The following is an 18721-nucleotide window of genomic DNA, read 5'->3' as shown; positions in this document are numbered from 1 at the left end:
GTAGTGGAATAAACCATACTGTGCAAAGACTTCCTTGAAGAATAGCGTTACATGTAGAGTATAGTACAGTACATTACAGCTCTGCTGCTATACTTAAGACTCAGTTGACACTTCCATTATCCTCTCCTGATTTATTGCTAGCGTTCATACTACAGAAGCATCCAGAAGTCCCAACTGAGATCATGTCTGAATTGCTCTGCAGAGCTTTCAGTTGGAGTGGGTAAGATACAAAAAGTGGGAGGGGAAACAAAATGATGAGATGGCTTTTCTAAGACTGAGAACTAATTCACTTAGGAGGTGAGAGATGAGAGGGATCCAGTCTGAAAGCTGAATAACCACAGAAGCTGAGACCTGAACTTGCAGGAATTTGCTTTTAGCTCTCAGCTTAGCTCTCTGGTAATACAATCACATTGCTTTCAGCTGAGGACAATTCTGCCAGCAAATAAAATGAGTTTGCACCTACCTATTTTATTACAAATGGATATATTCACACTGACAGCACCTAGTTTAGAACCTACATTTCCTGATTCTCATTCCAGCCAGCTCCTCACTCTATTACACTCCCCATCCAGACACGCCTTTAGGTATTGTTGCCAATTTATTCCAACTAGATACTTGCCTAAAAATGTGTCTTTTTGTTTTAAAATATTTATGTAGATTAGGTGGTTATTTCCAAATAAACAAATATTGCTCACTCGATCTCTTTACGTCTATCACTGGTTACAACTGGATTGGATTGCTATGGGGAAATGTACTAAACACACTGCTCAGTAAAAGGACAGGGTTCTGCAAATGCCTACTGTAATTTTTCCTTGACTGTTTGCAAGACACGTTAGCTAGTACTATTTACTTTAGTTTTTATTTTAATCAAAGGTATATTTATAAGTATCTATTTTAATCTCTATGCCTAGAGAAGGCCTTTATCCTTATATGAATGATTAATGCATAAAAATGCTCTGTAGTCTTTTCAGAGGTGTAAGGGGCAATCAGTTGTAGAGCTTGCAATGAATGCAAGTATTGATTTGCTAATATGAAGTAATTTGTGTGATCTGAATATAGTGCATACAATGTGTGCAAATTGATTCCAGTTAATCATCTTCGACTGTTCTCCTAAATCTTGGTAAGTGAAAGCCCTGGCTTTCCCTACTCAAGTTTCTTGGTGGCTTTCAAAGGATTGATTTCCCTTTAAATCTTTGGGCCCTGATCCAGTGTACCACTTGGTAGCCGGCTTAAATTTAGCCATGTGAGCATCCATAGTGACTTCAGTAGAAAATAGTTGCGTACTCAAATTCAAATGCATGCTGACATATTTTGTGGGATAGAGGTCTAAGGTTGTATCTTATGTTATTTTTATTAAATAGCAATTACTAGACAAAGATATTGTCAGCTTAATGTTTGGCAGAACTGGATTGATTTAAGAAAACAGAGCAAAATGGAGTTAAATTAAATACATCCATTTTACAGCATATATTTGCTACACTATTAATGAAAAGTTTAACATCATTAATTAATCTGAACAACTCATAAAATGGTTGTTAAATAGTTGTGATGGGAAATCCATGTCTTGTAATTTCAAACTTATCAACCTGAATGCATAAAAAAAATATATACATTTTTAAGGAATGCTAACAGTTAATACATCCTTTGACTGCAGTTTCTATTAAATATATTTATTAAGCAATTTTAAATAGAATAGTAATATCTGAAACATGTGGATAGTATGATATTAAAAGACAAACCTGTAGATGGAATAAATTCAGATATTGAAATAAATGTTAGAAATCATTATTAGCTGTAGTATCCCGACCACATTACAAATTGACTTTGCAAATTATAGTTTGGCTACATAAAGTCTCCACCACAACTGGATTTGAGTAATAGCACACTTATCTTTTATCTATTGCAAGCTATTTTTTTGTTGTTCAGTTGGCTTTGAAGCTAATCAGTTCTTGGGGCTGTCTAAATTTCAGTAATATATTGAATACATAAAATTTCATCTCTACTGTGATCAGATGAACCATAATGGCACAAAAAGCTTTCAAAATGTGCAAAAACACATTTAACATATGGACTTAGGCAGCTGTATGGCCATATGATTATTCACATCATTTTCTCTCTCTCTTTCTGTCTCTCTCTTTTTTTTTTTTTTTTTTTTTTTTTTACATATTTGTGTGAACATAAATGTTTTCCATTGAATGTTTGTAGAAAGTGATAGAAATAAGTCCCAAATGCATCCTGATGCATCTGTAACTGAATGCATATCTGCAAATCCTTTTGCTATTGCTTAGTGGTACCAAGTGCTGTTCAATTTGTGATGCTATAGTAAGAAATGGTTTCGAGGTACCTCTTCAGTCTTTAATATAGCCACCAGTAAAATAGACATTTTCTGGATTTTTTTTCAACTTTAAATAATACCAATAAGACTATGATATTTAAGGCCTTGTATAAAGTTAATATGGAAAGTATTAAAAAAAAAAAAAAAAAGAAAAAAATAAACTAATTAATGGGAGCCTTAACTTCAGTGGAAACCTGGTGGTCTTAGTTGTAATGCTGGTACACTGATGATTCAGGACAAGCAAATGCATGCAAGAGAATAAGTAAAGACAAGAGAAAACAGAAAACACTGAGCATAAGCATCTGTCATCTCATACCTCTCAGGAGATGACCATGATGACCATCTGAAAACAGTTGCAGTGGCTAATACGTTGGCAAGAATGGCTCGTTTTCAAAATGAGAAACATTAATAGCACCACAAATTCTGAAAGCACATGATTTAATTAGCACATGGAGAGGGAGAGAAATTAATGTATTTTTAATAATTGATCATCACTACATAGTAACTTCCATATTAAACGTGCTAATTACATTAGATGCAGAGAACTAGGGATTTCCGTTCTCATATTGCTATGTGCATGTGGTATTGTGAGAAAGATTTTGTCCCTTCCAAAAGAAGACATAGGACCAGGATACAAAACAAATTTACTATGTGTATAGTTCAGTGGGACAATGCATCTAATACAGTTTGACAGCTACTTCCTACAAGAGCTTGCGTGCTCTTTGTCATATCCCAAGCACAGGTTGATTCTGGTCTCCTCTAACTCCTCATATAATGTGGCTTCTTTAGACTTGCATGAGGCCAACAAAGGCAATGCTGTTGATACAGACATGCAATGCAACTATTCATGCACTTGCCATTTCTTGCACACTGTTAAACAGATATTGTATTTCTGTCATCTGACATGTCTGCTGCCAAAAAAAAATAGTTATTTTTTTAAGCCACAGTAATTTACTAGTTTGGTAGAAAAAAATGGTATCTCCATGAGGAGCGTTTGTTGATATATTGTTGTTGGGAAACCCTGTTAGTGCAAAGGTGGCCTCAAGTCAAGGTAGCTGTCAGAGCTACAATGCCCATTCCTGTATATGGTACAAGAATACCACATTATTTACAAATCCATATGAAATGTTAATAAAGATAATAATAATAAAGATAGAATTTACAAGTCCAGATTCTTCCTGAACTTTCTGAGCCTGCAGATTTGGGACAGATTTTCTCTTAGCACTTCTTTGTCCGAGTTGTCAGAAGATACATTTATTTCCATGATTTTGGAAGGTAAATAGGTAAGTGTGTGTGCAGGGGGGAAGGAGGAAAAGAATGAAAAAATTGAACAAGACATTTAGTAAAGTGTCACTGAACTTTAATTCCTGATAGCTACTTCTGGTTTAGGATTGCAGTGAGTTTTGGTTAAATGTGCTTTGGCAGCAATGGGAATATCTTTAATATACGAGTTCATGCATTTCAACATCCTTCTTTGTCTCATTTTTAAAAACACTGCATTTTAGAACTTCATAAAATGAATAAATGGAGTTAATTAATGCCTAACTGTGCTTGATCTACTGTTTTTAAAAAGCTTAAACTAATCCTAAAGAGAATTATATGAGGATATGATGGGATTAAACTCATCTTCGATTATGCTTAACATTTCTTCTGTACAACTACTTAGAAACCCTGCTCATATAATAGTGTGATGGACACCTGGGTTATTTAAAGGAAAGCCTGGCTATTTTTCTTGCTGGAGGACAAACCCTCCATTGCTCTTCAAACATAGAATGTATTTTCTTGCTAGTACTAGCTGCTAAAGTGGGAAAACCTACACACCTCTAAAACATGATTGTAGTCTATGAATGATAAGCAGACATTTAAAAGCAATTGTGTGTATGTAGATTGTGAACACTATGGGTTAAAATAAAGATGTGAGGTGCAAGATCAGGGTGTGGGCCTGGCTGAGGTCCATGGCTGTGGGATGGGGCTTCATCATTATGCTATCATCAGAGAGCTATGAGGGCCCCTTTCTACCTGTTCCAGGCGTTGCTGCCAGCAGACCAAGAAGCTCTATTTCCACCCAGGCCCTTCAGAAGCAGGCCTTGTCTGTGTGTCCTCCCGCACATGCTGTTCCCTTCAGACTCACTGAATTCCTCTGGCTGCTGTTATGTCCTCTGGCATAAGAAGCCTTTAGGTTCAGCTGAAGAACCTAGAAGTCTGATGCTACTGAAGTAATGTAATCTCCATACATATGGCACAGCACAGAATATCTGTTGTCTTTCTCGTGATAAGATCAAAGAAAAGGCCCAACTTACCTAGAAGAAATTCTGGTAAGCTTTCTGGATACCCACCTGATTCCTTCAATAATAATAGAACAGTTTTAAGGTTTAGGAATGACACATAAAGAGCTTGTCCTATGGTCTTTGGCACTCTGTGGCTCCTTTAGTACTCTGTTTTCCAAAACATACTCATGCCTTGTAACTCACACAAGTTTCCTAGGGTTGCATTAGTGCATTTAAGATGGCAGATGGGTCATCCTAGACTGGTTCATAAAAGCAAAATAAACTCAATATTCTTCCACAATTAACCATGTGGAAGAAACTTTATTTAACCTTATAATGTTGTGGGTTCTGAAATATTTATCTTTGTTTCAGAGGGTGAGAAATGTATCTTCAGAGTCTATGTCTCCCATGTCTCCCTTCTTTATCTTGTTTGAATACCGTGGCCTTTTTTTTTTTTTTTTTTTTTATTTTTAGTCTGAGAGATGTTTTAGTTTGCATCATTTTTAAATTCTTCTTCACCTGGCAGAAACATCAGCCAGGAGTGTAGTAATTCGTGTGGCAAGTAAACAGAGGCGTAGCTTCCTTTCCCTTAGTAAAGCATTCTATGGCTATACTTCTGCAGCAGCTCTGGAGTCCTGTGCTGTGAGCTGTGAGGCCTTTGCAGAATGCCTGCCTAATGGGTCACATGCAGCTTCATGGAGCTGTAGGAGAAAGGAACTTGGAAATGAAGTGGCTCGCTTGAAAACAAATCTGAAATTATTTAAGTCAGTCATAAAAAATTTGAGTGTTCTGTGCCTAAGCTCGCACCAATGCTTACCCAAATAAGAGCCAGATAAACTTTGTTACAGATAAACATAGCTGTAAATCTTAAAAAAACAGGTCTGGTTGTTGACTCTATACAATGATTAGAATTAATTGAACTCAAATCCAACTGTTCTATCACTTAGTTGAAGGGTTTAGTAGATATCTGAGGATCACTGATCTAAGATTCAGCAGCAGTGCTCCTTAGATGACCGTGTAAGATCCACTGTTGTAAAACAGGCCAAAGTACTTTGAAAGCATAATTAATACATAAAATGCTAGTATGCTGTGACTTCATCTCTGCCTGAGAAAAAAAAAACAAACAACTTTACAACATAGCAAGCAGTAACAACAAAAGCGTATTTCCTTAAACTGTGAAGGTTTAGGCTAGCCACCTTTACTTGAAGACATTGCTTTAACAAATCTATTTTTATGTTGGTTGAGCCACAACAAAGGTGGAATTTAGCTGGGAGCCCCAAGACATCCCTAATAAACTCAGCTGAAACATCACCTCCTTGATGAGGTATACCTGGCAGGACAAAGAAACCTTGATGGATGTGGAACAAAGAAGCCATGGTAATGAATTGACCTTCCAGGAAAATGGGAGTAACCAACAGCTGTCCTGGGAACTAATGTCCTACACCCTCTTACGCATCTGCATCAAAAAGGTATAAGAAATATATTGCTATCTATCCAAAATAAGCTTCTTTACTTTGGAGAGTTGTGTCTTTATTTTGCTCATTGAGTTGCCCTGTTATCATTTGGACATCCTGTCATTCATCACCAGGAAGCTGGACAGTACTGTGTCAGGATTGAGTTTACTTCCATGTCTGTTAGGAAGTGGCACTGGGGCTCTGCAAGGTTGCATCTCCACTTGAAAGCAGGAGGTTTATTCTGTTAGCCTGTATAACAGTGCATCTGCTGTATGTTAATGAAGCTTGCTCATCAAGCAAATTCTTGTGTTCACTGCAAACAATACAAGTCCTGGTTTTGTATTGCAATGTACCAGGATTTTGCTTATTCTTGCTTGTTATAGGAGCAGTTCTGTTACATGCCACCCGGTCAGAACATTTACTTCTGAGGTTCTGGCCTTTGGTCTTTGTTTTTCCAGTGCTGAAAACAGCAACTTGCTAAACAGAATGCATCCTCCGAACATAGTAACAGCAGAAAAGAATATATATTGTTTTTCTTGGAAGTTGTTCATATGCCAAAGAATCTTCATGATTTTCCCATGGAATTTTTTTTCAGCCCTTCATTGATTCTCATATTCACTGTAGTCTCTTTAAAAAAAGGGGTAATTTATTTTTCCTAATATGGGCTCAGCCGAATATTGTGGGCTTGAAGGTTCAGCTCAAATACTGATAGTTTTTTTCCATACCAAGGAAAAGTATATCCAGAGAGTCAGTTTGGAAGGAAGGAAATTTAAAAGAGGAAAGACAAAATGCAGTGGAACTACATACAGAAAGAATTTTAGTATTTTCAGTTCACAGTAGCAATCCAAAATGCTTTTGATGCTTTTGGATTAACCAGTGCATAAATAGCTGTTTTGTTATAAAATATCAAGCCTTTACAGTTCTGCTTAGATGCCTCTCCTGGAGAAAATCTTTGTGAACATAGAAACATATCATAACTAACTTCGGCCAAGTATATGATGACATAGCCAGCTGAGGACTGAACCCAACACAGCAGCTACAGAAAGCATAGAGGGGAAGCTTAGTCTTGCAAAATTTTGTTTCTGGTGTTCTTTTGCTATGTATTTGTCTTGTCAGATGATTTTTTGTGAAGACGAGATGAAAATGTATAATTAGTTACACTTGCTTTATTGCCTGAAGGGCTTCAGTAGAGATACCTTGAATATGTACCATTCCTGGTGGAAACAGCTCTATTAGTTTGAATTTAAGCACTGTGGGTATAAGGAATTTAAGGAACAGGCGAAGTACAACTTTATTTGTTAGTGCAACATAATATACCTTACAAAACTTATCATGTGGGTTTGCTGCTGGAAGGAGAATGTTTTAAGGGTTTCTAGTGGGAAGAAAATGCTGCCTTTCTACCAAGACGGTAAAAAAAAAATATTCCACCGCTGTATAGTGGAGACAAAAGCTCTGAGTTTATTTGAACTAAGATGATGCACAAGATCTTAATTTTAGGTGAAAAATAGAGTAGGAATTCTAAAAGAATTTCTCAGAACTATTCTCATGATAAGTCAGAAATAACAGGAGACATTTCATGTGAAAATGTCTGGAGACAAGATTTCTGAAGAATTATTGTACAATATTTTTGTCTTTTAAAAGAAACAACTCTCTTCTAGGGTCCAAACACATAAACCCTTTGGTGTCATGATCATATTATGGCTTTAAAAAGGCAGAATAGAGAGACACAAATTTAGAAGCTGTTTTGTATGGTACTTGAAATGTGGAGTACTGCTAGGCCTGAAGGCAGAGGAGACAGAGAGATAGTCAGGATGTCTGCTTTTTTTTTCTTTTTTTTTTTTCTTTTTCCCCACGTATTAACTAAGTGAATCTCACCACTTCTGTAGCTGCAGCAGGTCCTGTCTATTACAGGCTCTAAATAAATAAATAAATAATCTGCTCCTTAGAAAATGCAATTAAGCTCTGTTGTTTGTTTTGGACTTATTTTGATGGTAATGTAGGAAGGGCATATGTTTCTTTGAGCTTGTGCTCACAACTTCAGTCTTCTGAGACACCTTTTGACACACACTGAATTGGAGATTTTTTTTTTACCCCAGGGTGCTTTCAGGTGACATGCAGCTCTGTGATTTTCAAAAGCAGCAGCAGCTCCAATTGCTCTGTGCTCTAATGTTATCAAACAACTGTATGTACGAGGACAGCGATTCTTGCATATAAAATTAAGGAGAAGAGCACAGGGCATGCCCACTTACTATCTACCATATCTTAAATCCTAGATAAACAGTTTTCAGTTTAGCTACAATTTACAGATAGCACATCTGACATACATTTATCCTGGAGTTCTGTCCTCCCTATTTCACTGTTAGGTAAGTTTATTTCTTTGCATTCTGATTTTTTTTTTTTTTTTTTTTTTTTTTTGCTATTTCTGACAATTTGTTTAACGAGCAATTGGTAGTGAATATGTCTACTAGGAAAGGGAGTAGCTGTTCTCAACTTGTGAATTGATTTGCAAATTCAGCTGTCAAAAAAGACCCCGAGAGGAAACCGCAGTAAAACTTTGTTTTCAATTAAGCTCGTATCTCCCCAGCAGTGCTCTGGGCTGTTGTGAGAGGCTCCTTCACATCTAGACTGTTGGAGATCAGACGCTTCACAGAGGTAATGCCTTTGGCCCTTAAGGGAAGGGAAGAAGTGAACCAGAAAGTACCTCTTTTGGGTGAGGCAGTCAGTGTATCATTAGCTGAGATGACTGCAGGTCTTGCTCTTCCTCAGCCAGGATTCAAAGGTGTGACAATGGAGATCTGAGAATGAGAGAGAGAGAAAAAGAAAAAGCAGGGGCTTTTGCATAGTCTCTCCCATATGTTCGGCACAGTATTTTGCTTTTACTGTGTTACGAGAAAAAAAAAAAAAAAAAAAAAAAAAAAAAAAAAAAAAGAGGAAAAGAAACAATAGGCCTTCCAAGCTACCAGCGTTAAAAATTATCTAAACTTTTCGTATACATGAAGTTTTAGTTACACCATTTTATTTTGTGTGCATGATTTGGTCAACAGCATTCAACGTTTTGTGTGAAAGCAAAGATTTCTTACTTTTAGCAGCAGCTCCTGATGGGAAAAGACGTCTTGACAGTAGGTGGCAGTGCAGCTCTTTCTTTCCAGAATTGGACACAGCAGTATAAATCCAGCATTTACTAAGTACAGCCTTTTCCAGATGCAGGCCTCAGGGCCATATTCAGTCCGGCAATTCACTTCTCATTGCTGGGGATGTCTCATTAGGAGATTAACTGTTTAAAATGCAGTGCTAATGTTAAAGTTTTAATTGGGAAATCCTGTGCATGTTAAACTAATCTTAAGTACTTTTATCTAGAATGCCTGCTTCCTTTCCATGGCACTTTGTTTTTTTAACCACCTCACATTCTTTTACATCACATTAAAAAACTTGAAATAGGCCGACAATGCTTTTTACATTAGACTTTGTTGAAGGTGATTTGCAAAGCTGGTTTCTGAAGCCTCTGAAATGCTCAAGTAGAGGGGTTCCTACATGCAGTGTGAGCTGAACGGTGCCAGTGCTATTGTATATTGGCAGACAGTTTCTATCTGTGGAGAGATTGCAGGGCAAAGGTTTCATCCTAGCCACAGCTTATGTTTCATGGATAAGTGTGTTATGCATTAGGAAATTCTGAGAACAACTGGGATTTGCAGTTCGAAAGAAAAGTGGTTGGTAACTCAGCTAAACATTTAGGCTGAGATTTTCAAAGTGGCCCTGGGGATTTTAGAGACTAGAATCTCAGGCTGCTGATAAAATCCTCAGCCCTTAGGCCTATTTTCTTTTCTTTCTAGTGCTTGTACTATAGTTTTTAATTTGACCATATCACACACGCAGAAGTCTTGGTATCTGATAGAAGAGGGCAGGAAAGGAAAAAGTTGCCGCTCTGCCAAGATATTAATTATATTCCAATTATTATCTTATATGCACAATTCAGGTTTTTCTGCTTACTTTTCTAGTTGCCATTGCTTTTAAAGTCTTGATCTTTCTCAGGGGCACTGTGTGTACCATTTGGCTGTCCTGTTGTCCTCTTCCTGGAGGACATTTTTTTTTAGAGAGAGTACTTTGGACATAGCACTGTTGTGAATACCTTTTCCATATTTACCAGGCTGGCAGAACTCAAACAGAAGAATTCTTTCATTTGTACTACCTTGCCTAGTGCTGAGATTCCTGAAAGGGAGTAGTCTGCAAAGTGGTTAAAGGTAAACAGCTTACTGTCTGTTTAACACACGTATTTTAGACTTTGTGATTAAATGGGATTATTTTTTGGCAAATAACCTTCTTTTTTTTTTTTTTTTTTTTTTTTTTCCTGAGCATCTGGAATGAAATGTGGCCAAAGAAGTCAAATGATAAAGATCAGTCCCTTAGCAATGGCCATGAAAAATGGAATTTGACCCATCATGATTTAGAGTTTTTCTCTTTGTTTGTAGGTAATGTCACTTCTGCAGATGCTGAAATACCATTAAAAGGACTCAGAGAGATGGTTTTGGAATAGTGCATATAATTACTTGCATTTTGGGCTACTGAATATTCTCTTTAAATCATATATAAACAATGTAGCATAGAAATTACTATGGTTCTATCAGCATTAAATTAAACGACAGTAATGCATTTTGGGATATGTGTCTCAGCTATGAAAGCTAAATTTCACATTCATCTCTTCCGTGGAATGCTTTCAGGATAAAGAATATGAAGCCCACCCTTTGGCAGAGGAGTTGGAGCAAATCTGCCAGTGCCGAGGTTTTCATGGTGCTTTAGCAGTTAATACTTAAAATGCAGATGCTCATGTTTGTTTTTTGCATGATTTCAAGGATTCTGATGAAATGTTCCATCTGATCTAGTTTCAGAAAACCCAGGGAAATGTGTTAAAGGGCATGATTCATGTCTTGCATTTGTATTTGCAGAGAATAAGAAAAACATAAATATTATTCCAAACTATAGATTCTTAAAAAATATTGAATCTTATCTTGCAGTGTTATCTATCTTTTTTATAAATGTTGTATAAGGCAAACATCATGCTATATTATTGACGGTGGTCTAATTTTATTTTCCTAGAACACAAAATTATCATGTGTGCTTAAACAGTGAAATAAAATATTACTGAGACATTTGCCTCCAGTCAGGGAGAACATGGCTGAAGGGATTGCAGTAAATCTTGCATCAGATAAGGCCCAGTAAACCTATATATACATACATATATGTATGTGTGTGTGTGTGGAGGGAGTGGGATATAAGGCTGAAGTCATTTTAAAAGGAGACTTAGTATGATAAGGTATTTGGAAAGAAGACGCATGGAAATGCTAATCCTTGGCAAAAAGGAATATTTCCAATGTTTTGAGAATATTATGGTACATTGAGAGCTAGGTCAGCCAGCTTTTTCAAAATTAAGTCGTCTGGGGACGTTTGTAGTCAAGTGCTGTCTTTTGATAAGGGGAAAGGTTCGGAAGTTTGAAAGGAAGCTGGTAAATGACAAATTGTCTTGCATGTGGGAAAGGGAAAACAATGGGAAAGAATTCTTTGCTAGCATATTGATCCCCCCAAAGATGCCAGTAGCTTCATGGATAGCCTGCAATGAAGTCATTAGATAACTGACAAGTTAAGTTGAACTTTAAGCCTTGGTAATAAATTATGAGTGTCCACAGTTTAGGGTAAATTAACCAATTGGATATTAGAACCAATGTGATGATTTTCAAATGATAACTGTAGCAGAGCCTGCATAGAATAGATTGATATATTAGAACCGTAAACATCTGTTGACGTGCAACTCATATTTTAAAGAGGGAAGTTGAATTTTAATTCATATTCTGAGCCAGGTTTTTCTGCTTCTCCAAATGTATATTGCTATCAAAGAAGATGTACGTATTTAGCTTAACAAAGATAGTCTCTTTCTTTGCGTATGCTTTAATATAATATTCCTAAGAAGTGCCAAAGCTCTGGAAATAGAAGCCTTCCTTTTTTCAACTCGACAAGTGCAGCATATTCTGCTGCAATGAGTCTGTTTACATAGGCACAGCTCTGTAATGGAGAGAGCATTTACAAAGGTCACTGCAGGTCAGTCCCCAAATAACTTGGTACAGAGACTTTTTACTGAACTGTCAATGAAGATATCCACACTGTATTGCTGTTGCCCACACTGTAGGCATGCAGAACATGACACAGATCCAACTCAAAAGGCATGTGACAGTGTTGGTTTTTTTTTGTTGTTTTGTTTTTATTTTTGTTTTTCTTTTTCTTTCTGTTTATTTGTCTTTGCTCACCTCTGTTCAGGACCTGAGCAAAAATAGATGATGGCCTTGAGCACCATATTGTGGAAATGTACTTAGCAAAAGATGCCACTTGGTGATGGGTTTCATGCTGGGGACACCAGAACTAAACTCTTATCAGTAATCTCATTTCACATAACACATGCAATGTAAGTAATTCAGCATCCTTAGATTACATTAATTTTAGCTACTGTTAATCTATACTGAGCAGTTAATCTAAAAATGAAAGGCTCTGTATTCTGTTATTATTACTAATTCCCTGACCCATGCAGTCCCCTTGCTTGTTTCATTGACAGAACATTAATAACTAGTCACAGTAAAGTATTATTTAGTTTCATTTGTGAGTCAGTTGAACAGCCGCAGTGTATTGACACTTTTAGTCCACTTAATTAAACCCAAAAGTACAAAACAAAAACAATTAATTACAGCAATCAATAAATATTAAATGTGAAGTACTGAACACAAAATCAGGGTTCCATGGTGCATTGTAACAAAAACAGATTTTTGAAAAAAGATAAAACCTGGGCTATACACTGTTTCTCAGAGGGCAGAATTTGCTGAGAATTTAAGAGCACAAATGGGGTAGAATTTCCTATCTGGGACTACTGTTAGAGCTTTATCTGAAGTGGTTCATAAAACATACATGGGTTTTACAGTGATAAGTAAAATAAGCACATTATACATACAACGGCCAAGAAATGGTGTAAGGTAAAAATCCATTGACACCTATGGAAATCAATATGCTAATACAAACAGCGCACTCTGTTTGCAAAGGAACCTTCAAGAAGGCATTTCTTAAAGAAACAGAAAGGGTACAATTGCATAAAATGGAAAATGTCTTTAGATTTATTTATTTTTTATTCAAATGTTAAACTTATCTCTTGCCCATATGCTGTTTTGGGAATACCACATTGAAAAAATAGTTTAGTGTCTCAAATTAATGTACTAGCTAATTTGTGAAATTTACTCTCCTAAATCATACTTCCCTGGACATCAAGTTGGACTTTCAGTTGTCTCCATATCCTTTATTTAAGCTTATATAGTTATTTTAATATTGTATATTAAACTGAATACTAAAATAAGGTGGTCCTTCTTTCACTATTACTTTGTCATGAGTCAAATTAATCACACTTGAACAACTTTTAAAAACTATTCCTCAAGAGTTTTCAAACTATTAAATATTTTTCTATTATAAGGACTCAGAACTGTTCACTGCAGAGAATAAAGTACCACTTTTGCATACATTACACAAACATTTCATGCTTCGTGAATCCACAATAAATTTTCTTGCTGATTACTCATGTAATCTAAGGATCTCCTGCTGTTTTATGGAGAGTCTTATTAATTTCATTCAAGTAGTAAAATTAGCACCTGTAGAGAACCCTTTATGATTTTTAAACTTTTATCATATTTGTCATAACCTACTTCATCTATCATGTAACAGCTAGTTTATTTTACTTCCAAATCTATTAATTCGCAAAAATTTTACTGAGGAAAAAACAATATTAAAAAAAATAAATAAATCATGTCAGCAGTGTTGAATATTGGTGGTAGTTTCAAGTATTATCACCAGATCTGGAAGCTAGATTATTTTGGGTCAAGTACTGAAATTCCAAAGTTCCTTTCCAAGTCAGGAGTGCTGAGACATTTGCGTGGAACTTCCGAGTCATGTCAGTAGAAATTGAGTAAAGTACTTAACTCATTTGTTAGTGTATAGGTAGAGATTTTGTTCTTGGATGGCCTGACCTCTAACTGGTGGATTCAGTTATAGAAATAACATAAATGGATTGTAGAATACAAAAGGTTAATGGTGAGTCTTCGGAGAGGGAACATCAGGACCGTTGGCCTTCCAGCTGAGGCAGAGCGGAACAGGAGCCACGTCTTGAATTCAGCTTTGATAAGCACAGTTTATGAAAAGTTTTGGCAGGGTTCTGCATATGTGTTGTCTTTTCCTTCTTTGCATGGCTGATTCTCAGTAATGCAAGTCTTCAGCAAACCTATACATACATAGCCTTAGATGGACCAAATATTAAGGTAAACACTAACATTATAAAGAGGATTGTTAAGGCTAATGTACATAATTCAACATAGAAATTATGTTAGTGTGAAAGTATTGTATTGCTTATTATATTTTGAGGCTTTTTTTTTTTTTTTTTTTTTTTTTTAATGATATTCTGAGTCATTTCACTTGCACTGCCTGAGAGGAGAAAGATATCTTTTGTTATCCTAACTGGGATATTAACCTGTGATTGCTGCAACAAGAGGGTCAGGCTGCATGTAATTTGGCCTGCTCTGAAGTGGGGGATAGCGAAGATAGGATGTATGTTTTCCGACATGAGTTTAAAGCTCAGGTATGGCACTCTCCATATCTCTCCACTGTAACTCTCATAGGCCCTTGGGTAGATCACAGCCTTGTAGAAATAATCTGAAAGGTTTATTGTGATGCCTTGATTCTGTGGTGTTTTGGGATGTTCTTAATTGCTTTTGATGATAATCAGTGGCCTGTATACCCTGATAATTATGGTGAAAATAATCATTTAGCGGAGTTTAGACTCTTGCAGATAATTAATACTCCTTTTTGTTATTATTGAATTAATTGCGGCTTCAGTTTCAAATCAATCTGTACAGCATAATGGCCACAGGTTTTTGTAGCTGTCTACAAAAAAGTGAAGCTAGGAAAAATATGTACAATTAAACATTTTATCTTTTAAAATCATTATGTCCTAAATTTACAATAAAAGACATTGATTAATGCAATTAGCTTATTCTAGAAGGAAGCACTGTTCAAAGAAACAGGAGTTACAAAGGAGAATTTATTTTGCATATTTCACCTATCTCCTTCTCTATTACTAAAGAGAACCTGACTATGTATGTATGCTTTGTACCCTAGGTACACCATTGTCTTCTGCAAAAGCAATGGGCTGAAGCTTATAATTGTGTCACACTTAATATTTTCAAGTTGAAAAACTATTTTACATTGTACTCATTTGAAATTATATTTTTATAAAGCATTGTCCTCATCCATATTTTTTTCAGAAATTTTCCCTCTTCTAAGGCATAGTTGTACCCTTGTAATACATGGATAGTGAAGGTCCAAAGGACTTGAATAATGCTTGTTTTTCTTCAGTTACTTTTCCATCAATACAATTTCTCTTAATCTATGCAGCCAGAGGAGGGCAGCAAAGCTGGTAGAAGAGCTGGAAGGCTCTTTGAAGAGAGACTGAGGACGCTTGGGTTGCATAGTTTGGAGAAGAGCAAGCTGAGAGGTGGCCTCCCTGATCTCTGCAACAACTCCTGAGGGGGAGAAAAGGAGAGAGAGGTGCCTGTCACTTCACCTCAGTAACTGACAGGATGGGCAGGAGTGGCACAGAGCTGCACCAAGGCAGGTCTGAACTGGACATTAGGAAACATATCTTTATTGTGAGGGTGGTGAAACACTGGAACAGGCTTCCTAGAGAAGGTGGTTGATGCCCCAGGCCTGTCAGTGTTCAAAAGGCATTTGGAAAATGCCTTAGTATGCTTTAACTTTTGTTTAGTCCTGCAGTGGTCAGGCATTTGAAATTGACTATTTTTTAGGTTCCTTCCAAGTGAACTATTCTAATTCTAGCATGTATATTCTAGACAGACCAGTTGTTCTAAATCTGGATAAATCTGGATGCTGTGAAAAGTTTTTTGTTTGTTTGTTGTTAGTTCAAAGTATAAAACCATGGAAGAGTTCACTGGTTTCACTTGTAGAGATTTTTGCAAGAAAGGGACCTAACAGATTTTGGATGCAAATTAGGTGTGTTGACACTGGTAATCTAATTTTTTAAAAAGAGAATTATTTAATATATATAAATATTTTTTCCATCACCAAAATACTCACACTTTAACTCAGAAGAACATTTAAAAATCCTGTATTTAGCAATGTCTAACTTCAGGGAAACAGAGGAAAAAAAGCTACCCCAAACCCAGTTCTCTTAATTTTGATTTCCTTCAGGGCATTTGCTAGCATGTGGGAAGGGTGGGATAAATTCATCACTGGCTGAGTATTATCTCGTAGAACTAAAATTGTTTCTTTGGCCACTGTCTTGCAGTTATGCCTCTGCCTCATTTGCTATGGGCTGCATTTTCATGAATTGTAAAGGTGTATGCTCTTCTGCTTGTGCTTGTCAGAGTTACAGGAGCATCCCTTGAAAGGAGATGATATTTTGTAAATAGATCTTGGGATGCCCTTATTGTGTTATCAAGAGAGATAATAAAACTGGCTAGCAGGCGGAGTTCAGCCTCTAACTATGGCCTCCTAGAGTCTCTGAATTCTTGGGTTTTGTCTCTTGCATTGGGCTTCACCTATCTGCTGGGACCATGGAATGAAAATGTCTGCTCTCCAAGGTTCTGTAGGGGGTGTCTGCTTAGGATGCTGTTACAGCACTGCGGTAGTTCATGGAAGAGATAACTGCGTAACTCTGGCAATGTTGATAAAAACACAAATGATAACATGATCTTGCCTGTCACCAAAAAGACAGCAAACAAACTTTAAAATGCATTCAAAGAATTGCCCATCTCTTTATCTTCCTCTGATTTCACTTGACACCTTGCTCTGCTCTCTCTGCAACAGAGACAGGACATTCAATACTTGTGTTACTTTTTGCCTATTAGATACAGAGTCTATCAAACTAATTTCTGTATCTTATTATACACGTACTATAGTATGTAGTTCTCACATTAACATCTTTCTAGCATTAGAAGTTTCAGTTTGTCCTTAGCATCATGTGGGGAATACACAGAAAATTAATTTGAGAATGTGAGTTTATTTGGGTTGGTCTTCCCTTCTTTGTATGCAGATGGTTTTATATACAATTAATTACAAAAAATAAAGCTGCATCAACCTGTTATATTTTACTATGTTATTTAAATTTCAGCATCTTTGCAAGTTAAAATAAGAACTCTAGCCCTTACTAGCAATTTCTGAGTTCTTAAATGGAGACTAGAGTTATGACTTCTGTGCAATTCCAGAGGTGGAATGATTTCTGTATGTAGTATTTAATTAGTGCTACATATATTGAAGAAATATTGCATTCTTATAGTATTGATTTACCATATCCAAGAAGTGATGCTTTTAAAAAATCATTCATTCAATTCAGCAGTTACTGCAGAGTATTTGGGAAGACGTTTACTCAAGTATTAAAAACACAGTAGAAATTGTGCTTGTTTTCACATTGAAAAAGTGAGATTCCTCTTTTTGGAGGACTAAGAAAGTAGAAGTGTTTCTGTATTCAGTTTTTGAGGAAGCCATTTTCAAAGCTAGTGAATCCCCAAATCAAGAAGTGTCAGGGATGCTAATAAGCTGTTTTTTATTTGCAGCAAGTCTTTTTCATGTGCTATGACATCATACAAACTCTTTGTGTATATTATCTTTAGAAAAGTGGCAATGTATATGACTTCCTATGCAATAAGGACACAGAGTTCTGTTGTGTAATTTACTACCATCTACAACTGGTAGTAAAATGCAGGTAGTATGGGAATTGATTTATACTTATAGTACTCTAACAAACTGTTTATTGAAAAAACATGACTGAAACCACTCTGACTTTTTTTTTTTTAAGCTTTCTCAAGATCAGTCAGAAATAGCAATATATGTCATCAGACAAAAATAGATCTTAAGGCAATTCATGAAATTCACTGTTTAAATTGTATCAAATTGCAAATTCTGGCACAAGTTCTTTAAAGGTGGAATAGAGGATTAAATCTCTCTGTGGAATCTCTTTTGATCATGCAGTGAAATGAAAGAATTGCAGTTTGATGGCAAAACACCTTTGGTAGTGAAGAAAGATTTCAGAACGACACCTATGAATTTAAGTCACAAAAGCTGTATGTACCAATATTAGCCTCTGCACTCTTCTCCCTCCTTCCTCCTCAGTTGCACTGCATATGTATATTTTGACATTCAGTTGTAGACAATCCAGTCCTGTGAAGCAGAAATGAAATGGTCTTGTGGCTGAACTGATTTGGTTCTTTTACCTTTAGAAAGTAAATGTTTAGAGCTGTTGACCATCTTTGATTTAAAATATATTTTACTGTATTACAGTATTACTGTATTACAGTAAGAAGTTAAATGGCAGCAGTTACGTAATTCCTACAGTCTGAATCTTTTTTTTTTTTTTTCTTGAGGATTAACTTTTTAATTACAGCAGTTAATTGTAATTATTCTGCCTCTTAAGGTACTTTTATTATTGCTTTTTAACAATAAGACAAATTCTGCCAAAGGTAATTATCATAACAATAATTTAGTGCACACTTTTGATCTTGTTAGAAATACAATATAATCTTTATGAAATGATCTTTTCCATGTTAATCAGTCATTCACAGAGCAATCTTTCATGTTTC

The sequence above is a fragment of the Aythya marila genome (assembly GCF_965140915.1).
Source record: "Aythya marila genome assembly, chromosome: 4".
NCBI lineage: Eukaryota > Metazoa > Chordata > Aves > Anseriformes > Anatidae > Aythya > Aythya marila.
This window is presented reverse-complemented; position numbering follows the sequence as displayed.